This window comes from Aedes albopictus, chromosome 2 (genome assembly GCF_035046485.1).
Source record: "Aedes albopictus strain Foshan chromosome 2, AalbF5, whole genome shotgun sequence".
In the NCBI taxonomy this organism is placed as follows: Eukaryota; Metazoa; Arthropoda; class Insecta; order Diptera; family Culicidae; genus Aedes; species Aedes albopictus.
Window position 1 is genome coordinate 351,915,767 of NC_085137.1, and position 19,782 is coordinate 351,935,548.

The following is a 19,782-nucleotide window of genomic DNA, read 5'->3' on the forward strand; positions in this document are numbered from 1 at the left end:
CTAGAATGGACTTCCCTAGCATCCTGAGAAGGATTCTCTGGATGATTAAGAAAAGTCTGAGAAAATTCTGAGGAAATTCCTAGAAAAATACCGCAGATTCTTAAAAGGCATTCTCCCAGAATCGTTGAAATGGCATCTCTAAACTCTTGAAAGGGAAGGTATCTGAGAGTGATTCCTCTAGAATACTTTAAATTGTTACACCAGAATCTTAAGAGAATCTTCCCATAATCTTGTCAGCGATTTTCCATGATTACTAAGAGGGACTCTCCCAGAACCCTAAAAGGGATTTCTGGGAGCAACAAGAAAACAGAATTCTACTGGGATTCTCGTAGAATGCTGAGAAGGATTTCTTCCGAACCCTAAGAGAAGTCTATGCGAGGGATTCTCCAAAATCTAAATTTCTGCCCGGAATCTCGTTCTGAAAGAAAGTGCCCTAGAACCTTGAAAAATTAAGCCCCAGATTTCATCCTTGGTAGGAAACCCTGATAGGAAATACTCCAAAATCGTGAAATGAATTCCCTTAGAATCCAAAGATACCCCAGAATTCTGATTGGTATTCCCACGTAATACTGCTGAGAAAAAATCCTCCAAAATTTTTAAAAGGACTCTTCCATAACTCATAGGATTCCGCTAAAGGTCTGTGAGAAATTCCTTCAAAATGCTGAAAATAATCACACCAGCATCCTGAGAGACCTTATCCCAGAAAACAGTATAAGGCTCTTCCAATAGGAATTCTTCCTGAATTCTATTAAAGATTTTCCTAGAATCCTGGTGGAGATTACTCTAGTTTTCTGGTATGGATTCTCTCAGAATCTTTAGAGGTATTCTTTCAGTATACTGAGGGATTTCTTCAGATTCCCGAAATGGATTCTCCCTGAATCCTGTGACGAATTGCCTCATAATCCTGTGAGTAGTTTTTGCTGGGGATTCTCTTAGAATGCTTAGACGGGTATCCTTAGAACTCCCTAGAAGATTCTTCCAGAATCCTGAGAGGGATTCTCCTAGAATCCTGATAGGGATTCTCTTAGAATTCCGATAATTTTTTTTTTCTGCAATAATGAAATCAGACATCAGACATCCCATTAGTATCCTGAAAGAGATTGTCCCAGAGCCCTGAGAGAGATCCTCCACATTATTGGAACATATTCATCCAGAATCCTGAGAGGGATTCTAAAAAAAAACAATGTTCGGAATTCAGAGATGGACTGACCTAGAATTCTGAGAAGGATGTACAATACGTACAGCTTCGACAGCGTGGTTACTTCGGCAGACGCTGTCTGAGCCGCACCTCCTTGGTGAACAGACGCTCGAGACGTACCTCCTCAATCTAGCTGAAGTCAGAAGGACAACAGTGCCCAGGCTAAGCACACAACTTTTAGCTGGCGGTCTTTGTCATCGCTTGACCCGTGGAAGCATGAAGTAGGAACTTGTGAGGACCAGAACTATGTTGGCCGCTCTTCTTCTCGACTCACCGTTTTCCAGCCCAATGAAATGTATCTTACAATATGCAGCAAAATATGAGCCAAATGTTTCCACTGGTTTATATGACCCAGGTTCCCAATCCCATGTAATTTACTCCCTTACCAAATGAATCCATCATACTAAAAGTCATTAAACTTGGTGATCCTTCTCTGAACCGGAGTCGCAATCAAAGCGACGACGGCAAAAAAACGTCCGGATTCTTTTGAATTGATTTAGAAAGCTGGTGCAAAGCCTTATAACCCCTCAAATGAAACCCACCCCCGAAGCTCACCAAGCCACCATTACGCGTCGCATCGTCGCCAGCCAACCGTGTGACGTTAGTCGACATTTATTGTGGCAGTTAACATTTGTGGAGTCGGCTTGGCTCCGCTCCCTCCCTGGTTTTTGTGACGTCGTCGACGGGTTACGACGGGATGATGGGAACATAACCAATGGAAAGGTGTTATTTTCTTTTTTTCTTCTCCGACACGATCGCATCTTGTTCTTGACTTTTTCTCCTTACGAGTACGTGGCCGGAAAGCCCAGCGAAAAAAAAGTTGTGATAGCGAATACAAAAAGGTTACAAATTTATTATTCAAACAACTTTCGCTTCCTTTCGAAGTGGCACGCTGACGACGACGGCGGCGGCAGCAGGCATGCTGTGAGAAAGTGGGATGAACAGCTCAACCGTTTCCGCTGGGAGTCGGTCGGTATCCAAGGACCATGGTGCATACCGGAACGGAACGGTAGTGATTTATTTGCTATAATAACATTGAAGAACGGAATTAGGGGAACTCTGTGTGTTTGCTCAAAATATCATTCCTTTGGCAATTTTCCTCTCATTTCTTGGAGATTTTTGCCATTTTTCTTTGTGCAACCAAATCACGCTGAAAGGTTATAAGGTCGTTTAATAAGTGCAAGTTTGTTACCGATAGATTCCTAACTAACAATGATAGCTAAATAACAGTTTATTCAGCCAAAATTCTTGACATCAAGCATAAGAAAAGCTTATGCATACTTGTGAAGTAACACACTTATCACAGAAGAGTCACGGTGGCGCAGGTTTTTGTTGCGCAAAAATCAAACTTCTGCACAACAATAACCTGTGCCGCCGTGACCTTTATCTGACAAGTGTGTTACTTGGGGTACCGGCAAGGATCGTCTTGAACACGCATCGTTTGAACATATCGAGAACTTCAGGTCTTCCCCAAGGAACCAAAAATTCAGATAAGAGGGTACTTTATAAGCTAAGCAGTTTGTTGGAGGTTGCTCTTTAGCCTTCTAAGCAGCTTAATTTTCAAGTAATTTCGGAACTTGAAAGTTCACATAAGAAAGTCGAGTAGCCTTCTAAGCAGCTTCTGACGGAACTTCCTCAGAAAATGAATGTGAAAACAAAAATGTACTTTTCAGATTCATCACAACTTGTTGTTGCCTGTATTATTGAGAAACATGCTAAACCTTACTTTTCATACTTATAAACTTAGGCATATGGCACTTCTAGTTTCGAACCGGGACCTCCTGCGTGATAAGCTGCCATCATATTGCTGCGCTGCTACATATACATAATATGAATAAGTTACTGTACAAGTGTGCAAACCTAGATGCCGAAAGAGGATTGATTCAAGTCAGATTTCATCCGCTTTGCACTTCATCGCAATTGTAGTGTCGGGGTCGAGTGTAGGGCTCTAACGCAGCGACAACCGGTTCGAATCTGGTGGACGTCATATTTTTTCTTGCACTGCATATTCGGCTGCGGCTTATTATTCAGATGTTGTCGAAACCTGAAATTCGTAAGCTCTTTTGGATTCAAATGACGTAAAAATAGAATCCTCTGAGTTTGAGCCAAAAATATTGAGATTTAGAGGTGGCGCAGTCGCCTCAAAGTTGAATGTTCGAGTAATAAAAAGGTGTTTCCACTTCAAGTGTCATAACTTGATCAATTTTCAACCGATTTTCAATCTTTCTTTATGAATCTCCCACAAATTAAATTTCGAATAAACTTGTAGAACATTATTTTTGGACCGTTTTCAAATCTTTTGACTTGCTTTTGTAGATATTTTTGTTGCCTAAGAATGCTGTGAATAAACTGTATCTTTAAAAATTGGTTTCCACATGGATAAATATCGAAAACCGTTCAAAACACGTGTTTTACAAGAAAAAATATAATTTTGGCAAAATTTTTATTGTTTTCATGTTTAATTTTGGGCTTAAAGTGACAAATTTATTCTAAGTAATCATGTTGAAGCCTTTAACTTTAATTTTTAGAGTGTTATGAATTAAAAAATATTTTCATGTTCAAAATGCGTGGATTTTGTTTTTTGAAAAAAGTTTCTGATTGTGTTCCATATCCCTAAATATGATGCTTAGTATCTGGTTTGGAGTAAACACTTGCAAAAAATCGTCCTATACTCCAATTTTACATGAAAAGATCAAGTTTTAAGGCATGTTTTCGCAGTTTTTGATGAAAAGTATAATAAAAATGAATACTTTGACGAATAGTTTGTTCAGAGCAAAGATAGAATATCTACAAAAGCACGCCAAAACATTTGAAATCGGTCAAGCGGTTGAAAAGTTATCTGGTCCTAATTTTTTTTTTGTAAAAAGAAGAAAAAAATAAAGTTATGACACTTGAAGTGGGAACACCTTTTATTACTCGAAAATTCAACTTTGAGGCGACTGCGCTACCTCTGAATCTCAATATTTGTGGCTCAAACTCAGAGGTTTCTCTTTTTAGGTCATTTGAATCGAAAAGAGCTTACGAATTTCAGGTTTCGACAACTTTTGAAAAATAAGCCGCAGCCTAATATGCAGTGCAAAAAATTACTATGTTTACAGCCTCTACACTCTGGCAAATCCTGCACAGAAAATAGAAGGGCTGCAAAAATACTTCCCAGGCGAACGGTAAACAACGATCCAAACCAAATTAGTTGGCATTCGTGTCCAAGAGACGAGTTTAGTTTTACTATTTTTGCGTAACACTAGTTCATATGAGAAAAATGGAAGAATACTAAAATCAAATTTATTTTAAATTTCCCCGATGAAAGATTTTCTACCCTCCAGAATCTTTTTTTATACGGTTAAGGCTAACTTATAACGAAAAACAAGATTTTAGGTTCATGAAAGTGCGATAATAATCCTGTTTCAGCACACCGTGCCCCGTTCCATAAACAGAATGACGTTTGAACCACCATATAGATCTCAGTACACAGAGTCAAATATTTGACAAGTAATTTGTTTGACACTAGTGAAAATTCGATCGAGTTAAACAAGATTTTTGAGCTTTGGTTTCTTTTTGTTCAAATATTTGACTCTGTGTACTGAGATCTTAAAGGTGGTTCAAACGTCATTCTGCTCATGGAACGGAGTGAAACAAAACGCTGCATAAAAACAAAACAGCAAAAAAACTTACCAGCACTGTGTTTTCTGACGCTTTTACACTGAAATAAATTTTGTTGTGGAAATTACCGATTCCATAGTAAAATTATTAACCGTACCTATGATTCTCAACCGACAACAAAATCTGTTAAGTTTACTGAAATATGATTGAAGTAACAATGCATTGCATTGACTAAAAGCGTAGTCGCCTCAACAACAAAACAATGTCAATTTTTCCTGAACACGCATCTTACAACACGGTATGGTTAAAAATGCAATGCCCAGCTGTTAAATTTAGATTATTTTTGGTAATGTTTACAGTACTGCTAGTTAAATTGACATTGTTTTAGTGGAATTAACAGGAAATAGCTGTCGGTTGAGAATCATAGGAACGGTTAGTAATTTTACTATGGAATCGGTAGTTTCTACAACAAAATTTATTTCAGTGTAGGGTTACTAGAAGTTCAAATTAAAAATCAACTTCGTTGGTTTCCATGAGGTCACGGACGGAAATTTGTACAGGAAATGGTGAAACTGGAAAATGTCATGACATTTTTTTTCCAGGACATTCCGTTATGTTTTTCAGTATGTCAAGCGTCTGTATTAATAGATAACACATGTACTGTAAATCATCTAAGGCACGACACGGAGCTTGTGTGTTATTTGCAGTAGATTACAAACAATATTTACAGCTCTTTTGTCCACTAGGGCACTGCGTGAGCGATTCCAATTAGCAGCTGCACTTACACGAAGACCACATTATCAAGTGATAAAGTAGTCTTTGACTTAGACCTTGTACAGTGCCTAAATGTATTCTATTCTAATTCTGCTTTATTAAACTGGTTGCCTTTGCGCTGCTGTCACTTTTCTACCTTGTCCATAATAGAGTGATGAACATGAGGATGTTGATAAGTCCGATTGGGGGTCTATGATGAGTTGCCGTTAGCCGATATCCCAGTTTCCGGGTCTGTTTGGGCATATGTTCAGAAGAGGGTCAGGTGTCAGCCGCTCTCGGGGGCAAGAGCAGCTAACGAAAAATTGCTAGTGCCGGGGTTGGGATCGAACCCATGACCATCCACTTATGAACGTGTAGCCACTACGCCACGGGCCCGGCAAAGGCTTGGAATGTCCTTATAAGTATGGAGAAACTCCTAAATGTCATGAATCCGTTTTAACGTGAAGGGAAGGTCATTGGGTACAATAAGGTCAGAATGATACAGTTCATTCTTCGTAATACTAAGGCCTGTTTAATTGAATAATTCATCTTCATCCCAATACTCTGTCCTAAACCATTTACCCATGTGGAAATATATCTAATATTTCATGCTCATATAAATATCATAACATGGGGATTTCGGCTTTTATCACCATACACGCTGGGAGTCTTTCAATTTATGCACCATTATCATTATCTCTGTTATTTTCGTTCCATTACAATAAAACATTATCGAGTCCTGTTTGGCCCCACTTTTTCCTCAGTCACTTTCTGTCATCCCTTTAGTCCATGTCCCATTTATGTCCCACATGTTGCGATGTTGGACGTGGACACGATGATGGCCAATGTTAGGGAGTTGTTCAATAAAAGTATAATATGGCCCATCAATTAGAGCGCGGTTGGTGGGCTTGGGCTCTATATTGCCGGTTCGTCGACGGTTGAACTGCGGTTGAACCATTGGTCAGAAATAATCAACGGGATATGAAAAAAAGCTATTGCCTAAGTAAATAAATCTATACAGAAGGACACTTCGGCTGATCACGAGTATCAGCTATATGGCTAGCAAAAATCCTAGAAATTTGTTTTATGGGCAAATTGATTTTTTTTTGTTTCTTGTCACTGAGTTATTGCTTTGAATTAAGTACATACTTACAGTTTATACCGTTTAGCTATACTAATGTGATATTTCCTCACGCCGTTCCGTTCGAAAAAAAATGAGCTATCTTTATCAATGAGATTTTTAGTGCGGGTTGATTTCCGGACCTACGGCTTTGCCTCACTTCCGAAGGAAGTACTCATTTGTTGTGAGTTTGTCGGGAGTTGGATTCGATCCCAGGTCCTCGGTGTGATTGTCACGGGTCTTAACCATCACACCAGATCAACAAAATATATTTTGCATGCAGACAGAGTGTGTCTCTGAGAAAAATAGTTGAAATTACCTTATTCTTCGTAATCCGTTCCATATCAAAATATGTTTCTTTATTAGCTGTTGATTATCATATTGAAATGTAAAAATACCCGTTTCAAGAGGAAGTTCATTTTACGTTTATTTAAAAATTGTACTTGGTTTCAACTGATTGAAAGAATTAAAAAAACGCCAGTCTTCTGAATAAATTGTTATGCACTGTGTAACTACAATATGTAAAAACTTGCCGAATTATAAAAATACTTTAAAAAATAGTGAGCCGCTACATATTCTGAGCAAGAGTTCTGAACATAAAAATTGACTACTTAACAATCGCTTTGTTTTAAGCTTCATTTTACGATTTTAAGCAATCATAACAGAGTGATTATCAAGAATGATGTGAATGTTTCAAGAAACATTCCACATTAGGACAGATCGATGAAGTACTAGATTTGTAGTAATGAGTTGAATTTTTGTATGGTGAGAAAGTCAATTCTCCGTTTCTGCAATGAAATAGTGCAAAAAGCGTGGGTATTATGTTTCCTTGCCTAATTTGATGCTGTTTGAGTAAAACTTTGGGCAACTGTGTTGTTGTTTTCTCTATTTCTTGCAACATAAACAACATAGTTATCCAAAGTTTTGCTTAGACAGCATCAAATAAGGCAAGGAAACATAATACCCACGCTTTTTGCACTATTTCATTGCAGAAACGGAGAACTGACATTCTCACCATACAAAAATTCAGCTCATTACTACCAATCTAGTACTACACCGAACGTGCCCCATTCCACGATTCTTAAACAGATCCACCAAGATTTTTTTCAGAAATTTCTCCAAAGGTTATTTTAGAAATTCTTCCAGAGATTCTTTAGGGAATATCCAGCGATTCCTTCAAATATTTCCTTAAAAATATCTCCAAAAAATCTTCAAGGTAAATTTATTTGGTCTCGTTTTGAAACGCCAGGGATTACTTTAGAAATTTTTCTAGAGGCTCTATTTGAAAATCCTCCGAGAATTTCTCTAGAGAATTCTTCAGAGTTTTCTACAGAAAATGCTTCAGAAATTCCTTCATTTATTATTTTATTAAATTATCCAGTAGTTTCTTTAGAAAATCTTCCAGATCAGTGTCCATCAGTGATTTGCTCATGAATTGCTCTATGGATTTCATTATTGGAAATTCCCACAGGAATATGTCTAACATTTTTATTTTCATTTTATTTTAGTATTACATCGTTTACAATAAAACTGAATCAACGATCGCCAGAACACTCGCTTCGTGGTCACAACCACCAAAAAATCGTGGAATTCCACCATAGATTCACACATTGCTTTAAGTGAATCAGGCAGGAATTCCTCCCGATATCCCTCCATATTTTCCAGAATGGGGAATAGGATTTTTTTTAAGAAACATTTCAAGGTTTTTTCCTACAAATATTTACTAAAAGTTATCTAGATGTGTCTTCGGAAATTTATTTTGAAATATGTCTACAGGACGCCTAAGGAATACTTTCAGAAAATCCGAAAGTTTAATCTAAGGATTTCTCCAGAAATTTTCCCTTTAGAATATCCCTAAGAATTCTTTGGATATTCCTCAAGAGAATCATTTTAAAATGCTTCTGAAATTTTTATATGGATTTTACACGAACTTTCTTCAGAAATTCCTCCAAAGATTTTTTCACAAAACAAAACTTGTAGAGATTGTAGGGATTTCTTCAAGAATTTTAGCAAGGGATTTCATCAAAGTCCTGCCATGGATTTTTTTTAGAAATTCACTTAAGAAATCTTTGAAAATCCTACAGAAATTCTTCCACGGGTTCTTCCAATAATTCGTTCTGCGGTTCCATCAGAAATATCTCCTGAAATTCTTCCAGAGTTTTTTGAAGGAATTGTTACAAATATTCCTCCAGAGATTTTTTCAGAAGTTTTCCCAGAAATTGCACAGAAACGATTGCAAAAATTCTTGATAGAATTCCTCAAATAGTTTTTAGGAAAGTAAATTTTTGAAAATTTTCTGGAGGAATTTCTGTACTAAAATTCTTGAAGCAATTCTAACGTAATTTCTGGAGGGCTTCCTAGACGAATGCTGTAGAAACTCCTTTAGGCGCAACTGGATGCATTTCCTTATTTGTTTTCAAAATCAGTATTCATGTACATTAAGAAGAAGGATCAAGCAGAGGTTCCCAAACTTTTTGCTATCGCGGCGCTCTTTGACATTTCCAAAAATGTCGCGGCGCACCAAAGTTTTAACATTTTTTTTTAATTTTGGGCAACTTTCACTTTACAGTGTGCAAGACAAAATCGTGAAACACTTCTCTAATATCATGTTTCCAGAATTCAATATTTGGAAACCTATTTTTTTTAATTAATTTCTCAAAGATAGTTTAAATATTTTTATGATTCCAAAAATTCATGTTGATTTCATCATAGAAGTTTAAAAAAAAAAAAAAGAAACTCAGATGTACAAGTAAAACAGGCTGCTGAATTTCCAAAATTCAGTTAAAAATTCTAAAGCGTTTGCAATAATTAAAGAATTCTTATTGAATGAAAATGACTACACAGAGCTTGACCAGCTTCAACTTTTGCGGAAATTGCAAAGCAACACTTTTATTATTTTGGAAAATTTCGGCAAACTGGGACACATGAAGAGATTGTAAAGACCTGCCAGGTGGGCTTTGATTGAACTTATTTTCATAAATTTCAACTTAACCCTTTGGTCCTGGATTGGCCATATATAACCCCATTTATGAGACCGAGGATACACACTCAATCCTGAATTGCCTGTTCGGCACTTTTTTGACGAAAATGGAACAGCAGAACGATTTTGGTAGTTTCGGTATTAGATTTTACTGAAGTTCAGTAAACTAACTGTCAAAAACTTGTGCAAAAGGTAAACAATCCATTATTGCTGTATTCAGCTGTTCTATTTTCGTCAAAAATTTACCGAATACGGTATTCAAAATTAAGTGTGTAACGAGTTCAGCGAGGTTGCGGCAATACTGATGAAACAGTTCGGTTCAAAAAGGTCAAAGATCGGAAAACCTGCATGCCGCTAAGCTGTTCCGAAGACCTTGTAATTATTCTGAAAACAACGTAAATAATGTTCATGAAATTAAAACTTTGGACAAGATATAGTAAAATCAAAAGCTAAGCTTATGCTTAAGAATTCCAAAAACAATTTCAAAAACTTGAAATTTTAAAATGTGGTTTAAATTGATATGTTTAAATAGGATACCAGAAATCCTTTGGAACAATCGAAGAATCAGAAAAGATTTAAAAAAAATGTGAGCGACACTAGTTTTACTAATAAAAAAAATTAAAAGTGTTCCGCAATACAAATAAAGAGTTTGTTTTTTTTTTTGTTTCGTCACAAAAGCAAAAATCCTGCGGCGCACCTGGGAAAGGTTCGCGGCGCACCAGGGCGCCGCGGCGCACAGTTTGGGAAGCACTGGATCAAGGTATCTCCTGATTTTTTTCCTTAGTGAAAAATATTTTTCGTTTTTACAAAACCAGCTTTTTTTTTTAAATTTTCTTCAAAAATGGTTTTTATTAATACGAGAAACATTGTCCACAAGGAAAAAAATCAGCAAATAACGAATCAATATTTTCAATGCCGGTTTTCATACACAATTAGAGGAAGGATCAAGTTAACTTCGACCCCCTAGAGATACCTCTGGATGAGTTTCAACAAAAATTTCTGGTGGGGATTCTGGAGGGATTAAAACACAAAAAAATCTGAAATAATGGAGAAATTTGTGAAGGAAATCCTGCAGAAAAATCCAGGAGAAATTACTGAAGAAATTTCTTAAAAGTGTGTTTTTGAATGAATTTTGGTAGAACTAGGGAACTTCTCGCAGGTATTCATAGAAGAATTTCTTGAAAAGTTCCACCGAATAGATTCTGGAGTAGGTTTTGCAGGAAGTGTTTAATAACACACAGAGTCCTTGACTTGGGTAAAAGTTATGTAACTGACAGGTTTACGTTGAATAATAAATTACAAATTACAAATATTTCAGAAATTAAATTCCTGAAGCATTACCAGAAAAAAAAATCTGAAAGCATCCCTGAAAAAAAAAACTAAATGTATTCTAAGTAATCCCTGGAGGGATACCTGGAGGAACATCCAGAAGAATCTCTTAAGAGAAAAAAAAAATGCTTGAGAGAATCCCTTAATATATACAAAGTAGTGCATTAAGGAACGAACGGAGAAATTTCCACAATAATTTCTGAAGGAGTAATACGGAAATAATATAAAAGTTAAAAGCATATGAAGGTTGAAATCAGTAAAGTTGTGTTATTAATTGTATAGTAAATTATAAACACATCCTTTCTGATTCTCATTTTTGTCAAATGAACATATTTTATTATTATTTATTCCATCTTTTTCCGCTCCTACTCGTTTCTACTGTGTGAAGCGTAAAAAATGGAATAAAATAAATAAAATGATGGTATCTAAAGAGGTAAAACCTGATTGTAAAGCTGAAGTTTTGTTCACAAGAATTACATAATATTCAATATAATTGAACTGGATGGTTCGAATTTTAGGACTCCGTAGCTTTATTGATAGATATCTCTCCCACTGTGTAACCATCGTCGGCATCGGTCCGCGATTTTAGGGAACGTTCAAAAATTACGTCCAAGATTTGGGGGAGGGGGGGGGTCTACAAAAGTGTGACAGTACGTGTATTAGGTATAGGAAAATAGCGTGACAGAGGGGGGAGGGGGGGTCTAGAAATCCCTAAAAACGATGGACGTAATAAATGAACCTTCCCTTAGTCGTCACCGCTATCTTGATTCAAGTTCTTCCATTCAAAGTTTTTTCGTCTCGAACGAGAGAGCAATACGGCTACTCGTCTAAATTCCCCAGCAAAGATCCGACATGATTTATACTAGTATCCTCGTTTCTCTTTCGCACCCATTCAGAAGACGAGCCACAAAGACGCTTGCTGCTCGAACTGTCAAACTCAACACGCTCGCTTGTGTTCAACACTCCGGTGTGTGATGAGTGTGTGTGCGAGCAGTTCCGCATACACAATCAGTGTCGTCGCCGTCGTCGTCGTCGTCAATCAAAAGCTTTGAGACTCGACTCGTGTGATGCTAGATATGCTAGTGCGGCGGCGACTAGTTCCTCGCATACATAACGGGTGCGTGGTGTAAGTAAATAGCGAAGATGCTTATGTGTTGAGGAAATCGCGTTTCGCAAGATGCTGGCTGTCGCCCTGCTTCGCCGTCGTATCACACACAAGTCGGACGCAGGACAAAATCTGCGAACCCTTTTCCGTTCTAAAATTCGGTGGTGCAAACGCTCAGGGTGGTCCGAATTCGAAAAAATCAATTTCAACCGTAACATATTAAATACCGAATTTATAAAATATATATTTAATGTCGATTTAAACAATTTTCAGCTAGTTGAAGCATTCTTCACATGTGTGTGAGAGTATTGCGCTTAGGGAACGTTCAAAAATTACGTCCAACATTTAGGGGAGGGGGGGGGGGTCTAGAAAAGTGTGACAGTACGTGTATTGGGTATAGGAAAAGTGCGTGACAGAGGGGGGAGGGGGGTCTAGAAATCCCGAAAAACGATGGACGTAATATTTGAATCTTCCCTTAGCAAGAAAAATTTTAGTTTCACAGTTTTACCGATCTGTCAGTCAGTTGTGCGCAAGGGTGAATCTGACATCATGGGCAGTATCCATATTTGCATTATTTAAAACATACCCAACTGGTATCGACCGCGTGCGATCAGTACAAGACTGCTTGCAACAAATAATGGCACAACCAATCAAATCAGCAACAATTCTAGAACATATTGTTTTATTTCCGTTTCATTATTGCGCTTAGCAAGAAAAATTTTAGTTTCACAGTTTTACCGATCTGTCAGTCAGTTGTGCGCAAGGGTGAATCTGACATCATGGGCAGTATCCATATTTGCATTATTTAAAACATACCCAACTGGTATCGACCGCGTGCGATCAGTACAAGACTGCTTGCAACAAATAATGGCACAACCAATCAAATCAGCAACAATTCTAGAACATATTGTTTTATTTCCGTTTCATTAAATCAATCTCGAAAGAGACCATAATGAGTTAACTTACCTTTCCACGCAAGTTATCAACAACAACGATCAGCCGGTGGGCGAGCGTCGATGTTTGTTTTGGTCGCAGACAATGGAAACGTGCTGCGTGTAGCTTTGGCGCGCAACTAGGGTTACCATCCGTCCTGATTTAGCAGGACATGTCCTGATTTTCGACCAATTTTGGCCAAAATTGCTTAACAAATCCGATGAGTTTTACTCATTTTCGAGAAAGTACATGAAATGTCCTGATTTTCTATGCTGTGTTGATGGGAGCCCTACGCGCAACGACGTCGTCTGCTTTCTTGCTCCTGATTGGCTGCGCGCAACTGGAGTGGAGCTGCGCGTAACTGCCCGGCGCGCAAATTGCGCAACGAAAGAAAAACTATACAAAATATTCGCAATAAATCAATCTCGAAAGAGACCATAATGAGTTAACTTACCTTTCCACGCAAGTTATCAACAACAACGATCAGCCGGTGGGCGAGCGTCGATGTTTGTTTTGGTCGCAGACAATGGAAACGTGCTGCGTGTAGCTTTGGCGCGCAACGACGTCGTCTGCTTTCTTGCTCCTGATTGGCTGCGCGCAACTGGAGTGGAGCTGCGCGTAACTGCCCGGCGCGCAAATTGCGCAACGAAAGAAAAACTATACAAAATATTCGTAATATACAATTATGTCGTTGATGATAGAACGGGTGCGATAACAGTTATTTATGTAACGAGTTGCAAAAAGTAGATTTTTTCAGCACGAGTTGTACATTTATCCAACGAGGCTTGCCGAGTTGGATAAATACGAAGAGTGCTGAAAAAAGCGAGTTTTGCAACGAGTTCCATACAACATTTTATGCAATGATGCATAATGAACTCATATTTGAGTTGCATAATATTCATAATGCAACACAAGTGAGTTGCATTATGAACATTGTACTACTTTTTTTATTATGCAACTCATTTGAGTTGCATAATGAGCCAGTTCGAAAAAAATTGCCATTATAGTACCAAAATGAAAATTATGATACTGAATAGCATAATAGTTATTTATGTAACGAGTTGCAAAAAGTTGTTTTTTTCAGCACGAGTCGTACATTTATTTAACGAGGTTTGCCGAATTTTATAAATACGACGAGTGCTGAAAAAAATCCAGTTTTGCAACGAGTTCCATACACAATTTTATGCAATGATTTTTTTCATAATGCAACTCATTTGAGTTGCATAATGTTCATAATGCAACTCGAATGAGTTGCATTATGAACATTATGCAATTATTTCTCATTATGCAACTCATTTCTGTTGCATAATGAACCAGTTCAGAAAAAATCTAGATTGAGTTTAAATAAGGGCGAAAGCAACATGAGCGAGTTCTTTTCATCGACTCTCTCTTCTTCGAATTAAAATGACAAGATGCAAGTAAGGTTGCACTTTTTTGTCATATTTAAATCGCTAGGTTGCGATGCAATCTAGCGTCAAAGTGTAAAAAAGTTCGATTGAATTTATTGCATTTTTTTTCCGTTGATAGACTTTCGAGCAAATCTTCGAAGAGAAAAAAATTAATACTCACACATCAGTTTGCATGGCAGTTAGCAGCTGAACGGACCATGCATTCATTGCACCAACCGAGAGCTGTTTTGGGTTTTTGTTAGCAGTGGCAAAACCAAAGCTATGGGAAAAGCGTTGGGAGAATATTTTGGTGGGACAAAATTTGCCGCGTGTGAGTCATCAGTCATGTTACTTTTGCCCTTTTTTAAACTCAATCTAGAAATGGCCATTATGAAACCAAAATGAGTTATATAAAATACCGAACTGGTTCATTATGCAACTTAAATGAGTTTCATAATGAAAGATAGTTGTATAATGTTTGTAATGCAATTCATTTGAGTTGCATTATGAACATTATGCAACTGAAATGATTGCATTATGAAAAATTATTGCATAAAATTTTGTATGGAAGTTGTTGCAAAGCTCGATTTTTTCATCACTCTGTATATATCCAACTCATCAAGTCAATCCTAGTCCATTGGGGGAACTGGCGGAACCTTCGGTTGAAGGTGGCCTCGATGGGTGATAGCTCAACCTCGGAAAATTAATCCAACTCTTGTTGGTCTTGAAAAAGACCGGTGGTTTCGGCTTCGGATGAAGAGAGGAAGAGGCGCGAGTAACTAATTAACTTCGATTTATTTCCGCGATCTTAACTTGACAAAATGTGGACTGTAACTGATCAAAATTCTCCAACGGGAACGGTATTTATAAAACAGATATGTTCTTCTAGAAGCTTCCTCGAACATATGGTGGGGTAGTTCTGCTGCTAGTGGCGGCGGCGTCAACCAATCAGCGCGCAGGCAGCTGCGGTGGTGACGACGACGCTCGCTGCGGTTCGATGATGGATGACGATGATGATCGGCAGGCCGCGGTGCTGCGGGAAAACATGTTGCAACATGTCCAGCCTTTCGTCGGCTGGCTGGATCGTCGAGCACCACACACACACATGCACATTTACACAAGTCTCCCTGGCGAATACATGGCACACAAGACGGGTAGGAAAATGGGATTTGGAAACAGGGGTGTATTCAAGGGCCAGGTTCTATTTTCGCTACTGTGGTCGCGAACATTCTCCCCCCGGGCTAAGCTCAGAAGCATTACTGGATTGTGGATTACTGGAACTTAAGGTGGAGTGGAGTCAACTTGGAAACTGGACGGCAATAATGACCGATGGACTTTCGAACTTCAGCAACTCGCACAGTGGGATCGATATTCAGATATGTCTCTAGAAAATTGCTCACAAACGGTGTACGTTACCCTTCTTCAAAAAATACACCTTTCCCGGGATGAACGTTTCCGACGAGGCTTCCGACCTCTCTAGTTTTCGCAACATGCACATTGCTCAAGTACTCCTCGGACCAGCTTCTCCAGTAGGAACATGTGTATTCTGCTGATGTTGCCAACGTGACAGGTAATGTTGTTGAACCTCCTTCAGGGCATATTCAGGAACTACAGTGAATGGCTGATTTGGGCTGTGCGCGATCCCTTCTGCTTCCGATGGATCGTTGAAACGCGACAACAAAAGACAAAGGTTGCAGGTTACTTCTACCGGCCTCTGCTCACGTCGAAAAGCGGGAATCGGTACAGAGAAAACAACTCCTATCCTGGCGAAGGGAGCGATGGGAACATTCTGGATCCGGAGTGTGTTGTCAATCGTAGGCTGGGGTAGCCTAGGATTGAACCTGGAACAAACGATGCAGGTCTCTCTGATATTTCGAACAGTGATTCGAGGCCAAACCCATTTGACAATCCATTCTGACGAACCAACGGGAAACTTCTGCTTGTAACAAACCGTCACTTGGGACTTGGCCTTGTCCGGTGGCTTGAACCGGCATTCGGTGTCATTCGGCAACTGGGCACTCAGCGAACGAACTCCAATACACAGGAGACCGCTAGTAACTATTTCAGATAGTTGGTGTGTAGAACTTCCAGACCCCTGAGGGGTTCCAACACCTAAAGGATCGTTCTGTTGTGGAGATCTCACCATTATTTCCAGGAACTGTCTCAGGTCAGGAGTGATAAGGGACTTGGAGAGAACCTGATGGGACTTGGGATGTTTGAAGTTCTTCACGATTCTCAAAACGTATTCAACAGTCCTGTGGACATAGAGAACGTTGATCAAAGGTGGAAAAACTTGAAGGCAAGCGACTGGTGTAGCAATCACGGTTGGATTCCAATTCGACCATTGGTTCTCCAGTATGGATTCCGATCCATCAACTCGCTGCGGCAGCTGGCCGTGGGACTGCGAATCATCTGGACTCACGTTCGAGGGTACACAACTCCATACGGTGACTTCAGTTGGGTCATCATTCTCCACCATATGACTACGGACGAAGGCTTCCAATTGCCTTGATTGCCCCGTCTGCCAAGCAAGGAAAAGTTGGTAGAGAGATACTCGGAAATGTCTCCACTCTGGTACGTCCCTGTACTCAACCACACGTTGACGACGACCAGGGAGGTCACACCCATCGCAAAACTGGCTGCACTGCTTCTTTATTAGGGGACTTTTCTTCAGCTTCCTCTCAGGTAGGGCAGATCCATGGACGCACAGGAAACAACTGTCATTCAGGACTGATATTGAATCCTTCATAGGTAGTTGGACGGTATCAACGGTTGTAGAGCGGTGCTTGACTTCACATTGCGGGTCTTCACCTGTCAACGCAGGGATGTAGTCAAAAACTTCTAGGGCTCGAGCGTCTCCCAAAGATGTGGTAAGTGGTTTGACGGTAACAACATTGCAATGCTGTTGACTGCAGGACAAACTCATATCATCAACGGCGCCGGCAATAATCCACCCTAGGCGAGTTTCTTGGAGTACAGGAAGTTGGTCGGAAATTTTCAACTGACTGGGCATCAACAACTTGAAGAAAAGCTTGATTCCAATCAAGAGGTCTATTTCACCGGGAGTGTGGAAAGTTGGATCTGCAAGTGGCAGTCCCGACGGTAGAAGCCATGATTTTGTATCAAATTCACGAGAGGGCATTATACCTGTAATCCGATCCGTAACGAGACAATCCATCAGGGCTTGAAAATCGGAATGCATGGAACGAATTTGAACTTCGGCCATCTCAGAGAGGGTAGATTTCTTGCCATTGGCCCCAATGATTTCGACAGTAGTACGAGTTGTAGGAATTCGCAACAAATCAATCATCCTTCGTGAGACAAAATGAGCCTGGGACCCGCAATCCAAAAAGGCACGGCATGGCTGGTATTTGCCATCGCAATCCAAAATATTTACAACAGCGGTCATCAAGAGGCTGTTATCAAGGCAGGGAGCTTCGCTTACTGAGCAGGTGGTGCTAACAAAGGGAACGGGATTCACTTCTGAGGGTTTGGGTACATGTTCGCTAACTGGCATGGTTGCCGGAGGATTATCAGAGGCTGGGGTATTCGCATTTGACGGGGTCTCAATGTGCAAAAGTGTGTGGTGCTTACCTTGGCATTTCTGGCAGGAGCGCGTCGAACTACAGGAACTGCTCGGATGGCCTTTCCGCAGGCAGTTGTAGCACAGCCGCAGCTCTCGGACCTTCGCTTGACGTTCTGGGATGGACATCGCACGCAGGACTTCGCACTTGAAGTTTGGATGTACTCCAGCACACAGCTCGCAGGATGGTTCGGAACTCCCAGTGACAGCACACGAGCTGGGTTGTGCGCCTCTCACCAGGTTGTACGGATTCTTCACGGGATCAATCAGCTTCGTCTTCACTGCAGGCTTGGACGCTCCTTCGCAGTGCTCAAGGATAGCACAACGCTTCTTCAGAAAACCGATCGTATCGCTGTATGTCGGTATCTCTTTGTATGGGATGGTGGCTTCCCACTCCTTCCGGGTGTCTTTATCCAGGGCACTAGCAATAAGGTTCACCACAAATCTCTCGGAAACTCCTTCCAACTCGTCCTCGATCAAGGCCAACCCATCGACGTAACGGGTCACCTCATCGATGAGCTCTCGCAACTCTTTCGGATTCTCTCGGCTCATCCGCCGCAGGTTGAGTAGTCCTTGGATGTGGGTATCCACGATAACTCGCTTATTCTCGAATCGATCTTCAAGAATCTCCCAAGCGTGATCGTAATTGTTATCGTTGAGAGTGCGGGCGTCGATGATACCAGCAGCTGCTCCAACTAGGGATCGCTCGAGGTGGTACAGCTTAATGCAATCCGAGTCGGTGGAGGATTGCATCACATCTAAAAACATAGCCTTGAAGCGAGGCCAGTTTTCAGGCTTGCCATCAAAGGTCGGGATGGGAGCCTTCAATGGCTGCTGCTGTACGATGATGCGAGGGCACTCGGGTGCTTGCACTTGTGGCTGCATTGCGGAATTACACTGGCTTACCTGGATCGCTCGTTCCACCAACACGCTGGTCTCGTTGAAGTGGGTCTCGAAGATCAAGTAGCCCTGGTCCTGCTCTTCCATGCGCTCGGGAGGGCAAACCGCCATCACCTGATGATGGAGGTCAAGGTATTCCTGGAAATGTTTTTCCAGGTTCCGGGAAAACACTTTCAGCTGCGCGGCGTCATACTGGGCACCAGCCGCGGCAGCTTCTTCAATTGCCTTTCGGATTCGTGTAACTTTCGCCTTTGCTTGTCCACGTAAGTGGATTATCGATTTTAGGTCTTGCATCTTTTCTTTGGAAATCACTTTCACTGGCGTGTGTTCAGTTGGCATTTAGAAAAGATTCACTCACACGTTTTGTAACTGGGTTTTCACTCACAAACACGTCCGGATAAGTTGTCCTTTCCGGTGTTGCTTACGGATCGGCTATCGCACTTTTGGAATCTTCACTTGAGAACACGTTTGGACAGGTCTGGTTCGGTCCAGTTCATGCAAAGTTTGGGGGTTTCACTTCACTTTTTGGAATACACTTCTGTTCTTTGGGAATGCACTTCTCTGCTTCCGACACGGCTGTGTCACATACACTGGTAGGTACGGTTCTCGATGACGACGGTGTCGACGGGTACGGATCGGGAACCACTTCTTCTTTGGGGAATTCACTTATCTGCTTCCGACACAGCTGTGTCACTGAAACGGGTTCTCGACGACGGCGTTGTCACTCGACACTAACGACGACGCGGCACTGACTGTACACGGACTGCACTCGCGATTCCGTGGACGCGCACTAACTCGGAGGAAACTTTTCGCAACGTCTTCCTTTCTCCTCGCTTGCCGAGGAAAATTATTCTGACAACTCAGGGTGAGGTTGAGCTTAATCACGGCTGGAA

The 19,782-nt window shown here is 40.4% G+C and overlaps 1 protein-coding gene across 2 annotated transcripts in view; it reads left to right on the forward strand.

Annotated features, from left to right (window-relative positions):
- LOC109419413 (poly(rC)-binding protein 3) overlaps positions 1-19,782 on the forward strand; it is an 885,090-nt gene that overhangs the window by 347,967 nt on the left and 517,341 nt on the right. The window lies entirely within an intron of this gene.